Raw genomic sequence first — 12,469 nt, 5'->3', positions numbered from 1 at the left:
GTACCATGCTGGGCAATTTATCTGAAGTTGCCATATTTATACGTCACGAGAAACTTATCCCTATTTAAGACAAAGAAATGGAAGCTTACAGAGTTGAAGAACTTGCCCAGTGACACATACAGAGTAAGGAAACAAATACAGAGGAGAAAAAGAATTCCAGAGAAATTTTCAGGATATAATATGTGGGACTTGGTGATTTATATAAGATATGCAAGATGAAGAATAGTGTGTGGAGGCAGAGGTGGAAAATGAAAATTACTGTAATCCAGAGAGAAATACAGCAGTAGCTACAGGGGAAGGTGGGAAACCTAATTTAACTTAGGCTAGAGACTTGACCATACTTTTGGCTGGGGAGGGAACAGGACGGAGAAAATTGAATCATTCAGTCCTGAGGACAAGAGTACAGATGGAGCCATTTACTTTGGAAGGGGGAGGGGAGGGGAATGTTTTTCTCTGAGATGGAAGGGAAAGGACTAAGGACAGCTGAGGAGAGCTGTCTCTGAGATACGAAGGGAAATCAAGGAGTTGAGGTCTAGCTGAATCTATTCTCTCTGTTAAGCAGAGGTAACCTCCTGTGCTGGAGCAAGAGCACAGATGCGGGGGAAAGAAAGCATGTCATTGGTGAGCCTGCAATCCAAACAAAGGCAGTCGGAGGGTCTGCGGTTGGGAGGGTTGAGCTGATTCTGTACCTCTCTGAGGGCCAACTTTCGAGGACACTGAGAACATCGCTGTACCCAGATACATCTGTCCCCACCCAGGTCAGCACAGGGCAAGTGCCAATGATTTTATTCTCTAGCTCTCTATTTTTTATTCTATGCAAGTTCCAACCTAAGGAGTTTAGGTTACTGTCAACAGCAGACAAGGTTACTGGTTCCCTCATGTACATCCCAGTCCCAGTTTCTGTCAGCCGCGCACTAACCATCTTTTTGGTGATCCCCTCAGCAGAGGGGTCCATTAGCTCAATGGACACTTGTGGATTTTTCACCAGTTGCATTCCAGGGTGCAGGGATCTCATCTCTAACCTCTGAGGGTCTTTTCCTATAGTCTACAAAAGAAGACAAAGGAGAGAAAAAGAAACTAGGACTTGCAGGACAAAAGAGATAGAAAATTTAAACCAAAATATTATCAGTATTAACATTAAATATAAATGTATGAAATACCACAGTAAAAAGATAAAGAATGCCACTGAACTAAAGAAACAGTTATATGTTATTCACAGGAGGTAAATAAAAAACATAGGATATAGACATATGGATAAACCTATGGATTGGTGATTGCCAAAGGTAGAGGGGTGGTGACGGGTGGTGAGGGGTGGGAGAAATGGGTGAAAGGGCTCAAAAGTTAAAAATTTTTTTAATGAAAAAGACTCCATTTTGGGGACTTCCCTGATGGTCCAGTGGCTAAGACTCCACGCTCCCAATGCAGGGGGCCTGGGTTCAACACCTGGTCAGGGAACTAGATCCCACATGCCGCAACTAAGAGTTCACGTGCTGCAACTAAAGATCTCATGTGCCACAACGAAGGTCCCGCACACAGCAACGAAGATCCCACATGCAGCAACTAAAGACCCGGCGCAGCCAAATAAATAAATAAATAAATAAATAAATATATGTGTGTGTGTGTGTGTGTGTGTGTGTATATATATATATATATATATATATATATATATATATATATTTAAAATCCAGTTTTAAAAAGAGAGACTGGAAAGAACTAGCTTCCTGCAACAGAACCCAAGAGAACACTAGTTATTCCAGTATCAAGAGAGATAGTTGCATTAATATTACTCTGGTGATTTCAATCAGATTCCAAGTAAGGATACACCTGGCGTTCAAACAAGAAAGGATCTCATGCCAGAGCTCAGTAAAGCAGTGAAAACCAGGGACCTGACCGGATTGGGAAGGTGAGAATTATCCAGAAATGTAGTAATAATGGCTAGTCGTATTCGAGTGCCTACTACACATCAGAGACTGTCCTAAGGATATTATCTTACTTAATCCTCATATCAATTGATATTTCCCCCAATTTACAGATAAGAAACTGAGGCTCAGAGAGTTTTTGGAATTTCCTTTAAGTCACACACTCTGGCTTCTCTGCCTGAGGCTAAGGGGTCATGGGGTGTTGCAACTTCTCTTTCCTGAATATCAGTAAAATTCAATGTAGAGTTTCTAATACATATAGAATACTATATATTAATAATAATATTATATTATTGTTATTATATTATTATATATAATATTATATATATGCATATATATATGCAGGGGATCTTGGGCAAGAAGTTTAGCTTCTCTGGGCCTCAGTCTCCTCATCTGTGAAATGGAGATAATGAGATGCTGGTCCCCAAGGTTTGATGTATAATAAGGTGATATATGTGGGGGCTCCTCGGCTGTATACTGTTGACAAGAGAAATCCAGAGGACTTTAGCATCATGGTAGGAATCAGTATAGAAATCAGTGTTTCCCCAGCTTCTTGGCCAGGAGAGGAGGGGAAGCGGCTGCTGGGTGGCTAAGGCCCCAAGGGGGAAGCTGGGGGGTAAGAGGGAGAGATTCCAGTAGGCGGCAGAGAGAGTTTTCAGGAGAGAAAGCTTACCAGCTCCCGTGACAACAGCAGAAGCAGGGCCTTGGTGTGGCTGTGGAGATGGAAGGTGCCAATCAAAGTAAGCTCATCATCCAGGTGGGATAGGACTTTGTCCACAGATCAGAGAGCCTCTAGGTAGAATATGGTTCTTCTCCATCAGCATTGTTTGGTCCTTGAATTATGTTAGTTTAGGTCCATTAATGATTTGGGGGATTCCTAAGTCCACTTAGCCACCTAATTCTGACTGTTTCTAGGAATGGGTCATTCTCCATGATTCTCCATCTATATTAACTGAAGACATGGCGGTTGGGAGGGTCATTTGTGTCCTAGACTATAGTTTAGTAGAAAGCACTCTGAACCGAATGTTAGCCTATGAGGGTCAGGCCTTCATTAGGTGGGTTTGGACAGACACCTCAATCACCTTGAGTTTCTGTTTTTTAGGTGCCCACCATGATGGGCACAGGCATCTGACTCTGAAGGCCATTCTATAGCCAATGTCAATGCTTCTCCAGGCTGCTGCCCACACACTGGGGCTGTGGGCTGGGAAGGAAGTGGGTGGGAGGGGGGACATAGGCTGTTGGGTTTTTGAGGAGAGAACCTGTTGCTTTTTCTGTGGCAGGTTGATGAGTTTTCACTGCAGTAGGCCTGGCAGTTCCCAAGAGAGGGCCATCCTGAAGTGGCAACTCATAGGTTTACACGGAGTCTGGGTGTGGCTAGACAGATGAAAAATATTAATTAAGTCACACCATAGCAGAAGGGGGTGTAGCTCAGGGGTAGAGCATTTGACTGCAGATCAAGAGGTCCCCAGTTCAAATCTGGGTGCCCCCTACTTATTCTTAACTTTTACCTTGGGTGCTGCATTTCAACTTCTTCCCCATTAGACATCAACATAAAGACTTTTTTTCTAGAACCAGCAAATGGTGAAGCTTTACTATGGTAGTTGGCCGTTCTTAACTGTAAATATAAATTAGAATCACGTGAAAAGTCTATAAACATGCCATTTCCCAGGCCTCACCCCAGACCAATTAAATCAGTGTATTTGAGGTGGAGCCCAGGTATCGTAAACAACCCCCAGCGCTCCTAGTCTGCAGCTAAGTTGAAACCAGCTTTAGTAGAGCTTCCAGAAGCCTTCTCAGACCCAGGTTACCTCATCCCAGCTCTGTCTGCCCAGCATCTTATATTCTGGCTCTCCTCTTCCGCATCCTTATGTGGACATGATTTATGACTTGACCTTAATGGCATCTTCCAGGAAAATTTGCTGTTTCAGCATTTCATAGTTTCCTTAATTTTTCCCTTTCTCAATCCAGTCGTTCTCCATGGGACAGGGTGGAATTGGTCTTCTATTTGCAAGCCAAACCACCAGGATCTGTGCCTCTCAGGGAATGAGCCCTCATGGGGCTGAGACAGTTTGCGGAGGATGAAATATCCACATGTGAAAGTATAAGTTTAGGTTGTGTAATTATTAAAGACGATTTTATGTCTCATTCAAACTTTAAAAGTAAACTTCTGCAGAAGGGACCAGTGAATTATATCAGCTATCTCAAAACTAAAGAACGCGATGGCTTTCTATGGTTTGGAGAACAAACAGCTGAGCATTTTGGTAGATGATCTAAGAATTCATTGTGGGTTCAGAGCTCTAGCATGTAATTCACAAGTACAGTTCGTGAATTTTATTATCCCCGGCACCAACCGTCTTCTATGACCTTTCTCACAACTACTTAAAATATATTTCATGACGTTCCACGTTTATATAAACACAGAAGTCTATACTTCAGATGGGCTAAAAACAGCTTCTCTGTAATAAAACTATTTGACAGCAAGAAAGTCTTAATCTCTTTCCATTGAATGGCAGGAAAACACAATACAGACAAAGAGCAGTTTAAGACAGAACACGGTCAAGTCCAGTCTTCCTTGAGACTTTGTCTAACTTGATAAGTTGGCGAATAGCTCTTTGTCTAACTCCCCATGTTGTAAATATTCTGTCTCCTCTGAGTTCTCTTATCAGCACAGGACATAAGTGCCTGTAAAAACAAAACTCCTTTTAGCTTCAGGGCTATGCTTCAGTTTCCCTTTCATTAAAGCTCATTCATTTTGTTAACAAGAGACTTGAATTTTTAAACTTGTGCTTTTTTCCTCGGGGAGGTGGCATTTGTTATTCCAGGTACATAAACACTTGGACCTTTGGCTTAGGAGCCGGTTGCTGGTCCCTTTCCTGTCCCTGACCTCCCTGGCCACCTCCTGAGGTTGAGGACCATCTCGCTGATGGCAGTATCCATCCTGCCTCCTCTCCTCTCCTTCCATCCCTGCAACCCAATCCTACCAGCCCCAGAGCCAGTCCGTGGAACCCCGTTAAAAGTGGGCAGTTCCTTCCTCCTTAACCTTTCCCTGAACTCCCCCTTTTACATCTGGTGCCCAGCGTCCCCCTGAAGAGGTCCCTCTCCCTTCAACCTCCCACTCGGGGAGGCTGCCAGAATTCTCCCCCTTCCCATCCCTTCCTCCCCACGTTGCCCTTTCTGGGTCCCAGCTCCTCAAATATCCCTCCATACTTCTTATCCTCACTGATGTGTGCACCCAGACTGGGGATCCCACAGACTTCGTGGAAGATTTCAGAAGCAGGCTAACCATCATATTTTCCTTGCTTCCCCTCTGCTTTCATCCTCGGTAATGTCAAAATTGCATTAATGATGCTTCCAGATCTCCATCTTCTTGGCTCCTATAATGTTGACAAACTCCTCACCCCTGCAGCTATCAAGAGGCACGGTGAAACATAGGTTGGATGTTTCTCCCCAGTGTCTGTTCCCTCCTCCTTCTTGGCTGTTAGCTGGGCACATGGCTTCACAGAAGAAAAATTACATTTCCCAGCCTCCTTGGAGTTAAGCAAGGCAAAGGGCACAAGTTTGGTCAATGAGATGTAGACAAAAGTGATGGGTGCTCTGAAGGAGAGAAGCTTGTCTTTCTTCTTCCCCTTCCCGCCGGCTAGGAGATAGAGGTGATGCTAAAGTGGGAGGTGTCGTGTTGGACCATGAAGAGACGTCTGGAATGAAAGCTGTGTAGGCTGGAAAGAAGGAATTGGGTCCTTAACCCTATGGAACACCATGCCAATCCTGGACCACCTGAGTGTGGGTGTTTACAGGAGAGAGGAAGAAACTTCTGGTTTGTTTGCTTGTGTTTTGCTTTAGTCCTCTGTCATTCTGGGTGCTCTGCGCTCACGGCCAAATCTACTCCTAACCCACATGTGAACCTGATCACCGCTCAGAACCATTTCCGAATGTTAGCTGCAAAAAAAGAACGAAATCTTGCCGTTTTCGACAACGTGGATGGACATTGAGGGTATCATGCTGAGTGAAATAAGTCAGACAGAGAAAGACAAATATCACATGATTGCACTTATATGTGGAATCTAAACACACAAACAAAACAAGCTCATAAATACAGAGAACAGGGTGGTGGTTGCCAGAGGCTGGGGGTTGGGGGAGGGGGTGGATGAAATGGGTGAAGGGAGTCAAAAGGTACAAATTTCCAGTTATAAATAAATGTCATGGGGACGTAAGGTAAAGCATGGTGACTATAGTTAATAAATCTCTATTGCATATTTGAAAGTTACTAAGACAGTAGATCTTAAAAGTTCTCATCACAGGAGAAAAAAATTTGTAACTACGTATAGTGACAAATGTTAACTAGACTTCACAATGTATACAAACGTCAAATCATTATGTGGTACACCTGAAACTAATATATTGTTCTATGTCAATTATACCTCAAGTTTTTGAAAAAAGGAAATATTCCCTTTCAAGATCTTTGATCTGAAAAGTCCTTTCTGATACCTCTTCTAGTTTTTACTTCTTCCTGTCCTTGCTGTTACTGAGACCGTGCATTATTCTCCTTTTGACCTCAATCTCTTTCATCTCTTTGTATTTCCGTGATTCCAGAGCTACCTTCTGGCTCACCTGTCCGCCCACCCATTATGGACCCCACTATTGGCCTCGCGGTCACGATTCCTCGCCCCTTTGAGGTCTTTGCCTGTGGTCCGTCTACCTTCCTCACAAACACTTCTACTTCTGTGGAGACTCTCCTCCATCACTGTGGCTCTTCCAGCGCTGCCTCTACGTGTGCCCTGTGTGTGTCTAATTCTCCCAACCCCTTTTCTAGATAGTTCTAGATATTCTATGTCTAGACAGTATCTAGATATTTCTAGATGGTTCTTGGCATGTTCTACACTGCCGAGTTGGGACACCAGGCGCCAGCCTTCACTGCATGCCTAGCTCCTAGGAGGCAAGTTGTCCTTTATAAAGTAGAGTTTGCCATTACAAAAGATGTTTGCTGGTCCCCTCTCCTCCCTTGCAGAAGGCAGTATTCCAGCCTCTGGAGCTGGGGCAGGGGGAACAGCAAATCTGCTTGATAGTGAGCCATCCTCTCACTTCCTTGGCCTCTGTGTCTTTGTCACCACCTCTGGTTTTGCTGAGAGCCACCCCTGGTGTGGCCATGTCTGGGGTCCCCACTTGCAGCCCTCAATACTCATGTGCCTTTCAGCCGGAACCTAAGTCAACTACTGCCCCCTCGACCCTTTAGTCTCCCTACAAAGAGCACAGTAGGCTGAGTGGTTTGCGCAGTTTTCCTTGCTGGAAGGTTAGGGCAGTTTCATAAGGGAATGATAATGCAGGAGGCGAAAAGGAGGGTGGGCCCCTCCCAATGCTGGCCCAGGGTGGCCATCGGCACTCCAGTTGATACCTTGTGATATTCCCTCCAGCAAGAGCTGCAGGCCGGCTGGCTGCTTCCATCGGTGGACTCAGTAAGGGAAGCCATCTGCCAAGGACAGGCACTGGCGCTTTTAGGGCCAGTACAGTCCGAGCCCAGATGGAGGGGACGGGCGCCCCCTGGCGCTTGCGGTCAGTATCCATTTCAGGCACAGCGGCCTTAGTTTCCTCCTTCTCCGCATGGGAAGAAGCTGCATTCGCCTCTTTCTTGCCTTCAGGAGGCTCCCTAATATCCCCCCTCCTCCCCAGTCCAGCCGTCTCCCTCTGACCGGGAGGAGGCCTTGTCAATTGTGTATAATGATTTCATCGCCGAGCTGGGGCCTGTCCCTTCCTTGAATACCGTGCTCCAGGTATGAATATAAAAACCTTTCTCTGCCTTTAAAAGCGCTGCCATCCTCATATTGATCTATGGCGAGACTCAGCTGACCTGGGAAGTGAGCGTTCCTCTGATAATTCTCAGACACCTACGCAGTTTGTCTGCTCCTTGGGTGTCCCTCAGTCTACTTGGGTGCTGGTTCCTTTAAGTCTGAGAGGCCTCTGGGGAGGCTGCAGGAGGGCAGGGTGGAGGGGGCAGGTGTGGCCGAGGGGTCTGGGACCTGCTGGGTGTAGGTCTCAGGCAGGGGATTGACCTGGCCCACTGCAGGGGTGCCCTTTGCCCTCAGTCCGACATCACAGGACATCCTGCCTTTCTAGCTGGGTGGATGCTGGAAAACCGGTGTGTGAAACAAGAGTGACGGCAGTGCAGAAAGAGAAAGGCCTGAAATGAATGTGGCAGAGGTGACGGACTAGGGAGAGACCAGGAGGGGTTTGGATTGGGAAGTGACTGGGGTCTGAGGGAGACGGAGGGCAGGGCTGGCTGCCACTGGAAGGCGGCAAAGACTTCCTGGACAATATCTGCAGTGCTTTCTCTCATTTATTTTTTTACCACTCAGGACCTGGAAGGCTGGAACTGTGTAGACATTTGGGTTATTACTGTACATGCAAAAATTGGAAAATAAAAGAAGCCCCTCCTTACTCTCTGGGAGTTGCCATTATTAATTATCCGGTCTATTTCCTTCCATACGTGTATATGTATATGTATGGACATGTAGACACCTATGTTTATACATAAGTTTCTTTGTATATGTGTATAATCTTTTTATTACATAATAATACATATACACAGTATCTTTTTAAAAGCCCAAATGAGCTCATATCATACATGTATATGTCATACAATTTGCTTTTTTCACTTAATGGTATTGTTTAAGCATCTTTCCATGACAGAACTCTGGACCAATTTTATCTTTTACTGTTGCATCATATTCCTATGACTGTACCACAGTGTTTGTAACCAGTTCCCTGTTGATGGATATTTAGGTGGTTTCCAGTTTAGCGCTAATCCAGAAAAAGGCTGCAGGGAGTCTCCACACTCACTGTGCATTCATGCATATTTCTGAAGGATACCTAGAGGTTCCTAGAAGCGGAACTCCTCTAGAGTATCATTTTTCCTACGTAACTTTGTTTTTGTTTTTACAAAGGCAACATGCTCAAAATAGAAAAGTTGAAAGGCAAATAAAAACACATAAAAAGCTGAAATCATCTATAATTCCTTACAGACTGTTCTGTAACTGCCTTTTCACTTGATGAATTCTCATGAACATTATTCTATGTCATTAAATAACCCTTGGACATGGGCTCTGAACCTTCTTTCAGGCAGGAGAAGGCACTGTCACCTAGTCACAGTTATGTCACCATCCCAGTGTGCCTGACACACAGTAGATGCTCAGTGACTCATTACCGAAGAGGATTATCTGGATGATTTGAAAGGTCTCCCCACCTTTAAAGGTCAACCAGGCTACCAGGGGGTCTTCAGCCAGATGCACATAGAAGTTATGAGGGAAGAAGGGCTGGTCTCTGGCAGGTGTGAGGCCAGGGTTCAGAGAAGCAGAGCTGACCAGGACATCCCAACCAGCAAGACTGAGTCTGGGTGTGTCAACACAGGTAAAAGGCATTAATTATACCACTCTGCCAGGTCAGGGGGTGTAGCTCAGGGGTAGAGCATTTGACTGCAGATCAAGAGGTCCCCGGTTCAAATCCGGGTGCCCCCTGCTTTGTCTCACTTTTTTTTTTTTTTAAAGAAATTCACGTACGTTTGTTTGTTTATTTATTTATTTATTATTTATTTATTTATGACTGTGTTGGGTCTTCGTTTCTGTGCGAGGGCTTTCTCTAGTTGTGGCAAGTGGGGACCACTCTTCATCGCGGTGCACGGGCCTCTCACCATCGCGGCCTCTCTTGTTGCGGAGCACAGGCTCCAGACGCGCAGGCTCAGTAATTGTGGCTCACGGGCCCAGTTGCTCCGTGACATGTAGGATCTTCCCAGACCAGGGCTCGAACCCGTGTCCCCTGCATTGGCAGGCAGATTCTCAACCACTGCGCCACCAGGGAAGCCCCCTGTCTCACTTTTAATCCCAGAGTGGGTCTGGCATTACTTGCTTCCCCCTCCCTGGGCCAGGACACCTGGAGAAGAAAGAGAAAGCCTATATAAAACTCTCTGACTCACAACTCCTCAGAAAGTGCAGACTCAATCTGAAATTTAAAGATACACCTTCAGGTGAATTGCAGGAAAATTAAAGTTTATAAGGCACAGATCCCTGCCTCCTCCAGTCCCTCTGGGTTTTCCTCAGCTCCAGCCAGAGGTTTCACCTTTCACAGATCCACACCTTCTCCACGGAGGGGGGCTGGTGTGTCTTCATTGCACCCCCATGGGTTATAACACTGAAGTAGATGAACCTAGAGGAGCCATTGTACTCCTGCAGTAGGGTAGTTGCTTAGCTTCCTGAGCCCCTCATGCTGGGCTGCAGGTCAGAGGCCCTGGACTTAGGCTCTGTGTCCCCAGGTCCTAAAGCTCCCACTGGGTCTACTCCAGACTCACAGACCCAGACCAGGGTCTGGGGAAGAACAGGAGTCTGCTTGGCTCTGTGGGACTAATGCCAAGGAGTGAGGGGGTGGGGGAAGCGCTGGCCTGACCCTCCCTGCCTCTTTGCTCTTTCTCCTCCATGCAGAATCATTGGCTCCGGCCAGGGAAAGGAAGCTGGAATTATATTCCAACATCAGTGAAAACGTAAAAATAAGAAACAGGTAAGACGCATCTGTCCTTAAAAGCTCATCTCATTGTTCCTGCCTAATGAAGACCTCTGACCTCTGTAATTATATTCAGAACTCCTTCAGACACTGAGCAGCACCTCTGTCTAATGAGTCCACGAGACCTGCTCTACCGCCCACAGAAGGCATCCCTGCTCGCCACCCCCTTCTGCACAATCCTCTGCCCACGCCCAGCCGTTCAGGGCCAAGGACATCAGTGTAAAAGCCATGGCTGTATCAGTGGAGGGTCTCTGAACTAAACTAAGGCCACAGTCCCCCAAGTGGTCTGCCCATCACACACAGGCATGTGAGGTGGTGAGAGCAGGATGGGCTTTCATGGAAATGAAGTTCAAGGCTCCAGGTTGGACCTCCTGAATTAGAAGGGTTGGGAGTGAGACCAAAGGACTCTATTTTTAACAAACTCCTGAGAAGATCCCAAAGGAAAGTGAAAATTAGGAACCACCAATTTAGTTTTGGGCCCCGTATTATAGGGTTGAAAAGAGGCCGTAATTAAGAGACATGTCCAAGCACACACACCTGATTAATAATAGGGTTGGGGCCAGATCCACATGGCTAGTCACAGGCTCTTCCTGTTCCCCCAACCCTGGGGCAAGGCACGACCTGGCCGGCTGCCTTCCCACTGCTTCCCACTCCCATGGCCGAGCCCTGCCTGGGTGGAGTGAGATAGGCCTTCCCAAGAGACGACCTGAAAGGTTTCTACCCGATGTCTGGTACTAAATGAGATAAGCTTGCAGGGGCCTGAAAATCTGAACTACACACCTGTTCATCTGCGGTCAGATGCTCCTCCCCTGCCCCAGGAGCCCACTTCAAACCCTTTCCTAAGTGACACCATCTCATGGTTGTGGCCTGTCCAGGGAGGGGGTCCTCCAGGACCCCAGTCATTTCTGTTTCTCCCTGGTTGGCCCCATGGCCTGGCTGGCCCACTGTCTCCTGACCATAAGCTCCTTTTCCTACTGGGCCCTCATTTGAGTGCCCAGAAGCTTCTTCTGCTAAAACAGAGGAAGGACGTTCCAGTGCTGGGCTGACAAGGAATAATTCAAAAGTCCACCTGAAGCCACGAGAAAGGGACTGACCAGCACAGTGGGGTTGGGTGACGGAGCCCATCTGGGTTTGTGACAAAGGAAGGGCTGTGACCAAGGGGTCCTGAGCCCACCTCTTCTCTCTTCTGTCCTCCTAGAGATTTCAGTGTGGGGGACAGCAGCTGTTTCAGGGGATAAAAGGAGGCTTATTAGGGGGCACCGGGATTTGAACCAGGGACCTCCTGATCTGCAGTCAAATGCTCTCCCCTGGAGCTGTAGCCCCTCCCTGGGGGGAGTGTGGTTTAGTGCTGTTCACCAGTGTGTGCCACCCACCCCCCACCAAGAGCACACTGGCATTCCCATTCACCCCTAGTCTGCCCCTGGGCACCTGGCAGACAGGTCTCACTGCAAACTGACCCTTTTCTGGCCATGAACTCATGGCTCCCCTGTGCCTTGTGGGAACCCAGAAGCCTCCTCTGAGGTTTCCCTCCCTCAGCGCCCACCTGGGGCCACCTCACCGTCCCCTCCAGAAACACGGGAGGGACTTTGGGTCCCTCTACCAGCTCGTCCTCTGTGGTCTTTTCCCCTCAAGCCCATGACCTTGGCAGAGTCTCCAGAGACTTGGTGGACACCAGGGCAGGTATTTGGCCACAAAGGCTGCAGCCTCCACGCGAGGCCCAAATGCAGCCCCGGTTCCTGCAGGAGGCCCCAGACCAGCAGGTGGGCACAGCTGCAGCAGTGCCAAGCCTGGACTTTTGGGACCCTCCTTGCCAAGCCTTGCCCCACAGCAGGACAGGCCACCCCCCACTGAAGGATGGGCTCCTTTCCTCCGGCAGATACGTGGCGGTGATGTCACTACCTGACCCTTCTTAGCAGCTAAAACATCGGATGGCTGCCACCCAGGGGGCCATGGAGGACCGTGGAAAAGTCCTGTTAGGAAAGGGATTTGATTATTTATTTTAACTTTTA

General features: G+C 47.3%; 2 non-coding genes across 2 annotated transcripts; both read left to right on the top strand.

Moving 5' to 3' along the window:
• The first annotated feature begins 3,336 nt into the window (after nt 1-3,336).
• TRNAC-GCA (transfer RNA cysteine (anticodon GCA)) lies at nt 3,337-3,408 on the top strand. Its single transcript has one exon. It is a non-coding gene; the product is annotated as a tRNA-Cys (tRNA).
• Nucleotides 3,409-9,352: 5,944 nt separating this feature from the next.
• On the top strand, nt 9,353-9,424 carry TRNAC-GCA (transfer RNA cysteine (anticodon GCA)). The gene has a single exon. It is a non-coding gene; the product is annotated as a tRNA-Cys (tRNA).
• The last annotated feature ends 3,045 nt before the right edge of the window (nt 9,425-12,469 follow it).

Source organism: Balaenoptera acutorostrata, chromosome 7, assembly GCF_949987535.1.
Source record: "Balaenoptera acutorostrata chromosome 7, mBalAcu1.1, whole genome shotgun sequence".
Lineage (NCBI taxonomy): Eukaryota > Metazoa > Chordata > Mammalia > Artiodactyla > Balaenopteridae > Balaenoptera > Balaenoptera acutorostrata.
This window is presented reverse-complemented; position numbering and strand designations above follow the sequence as displayed.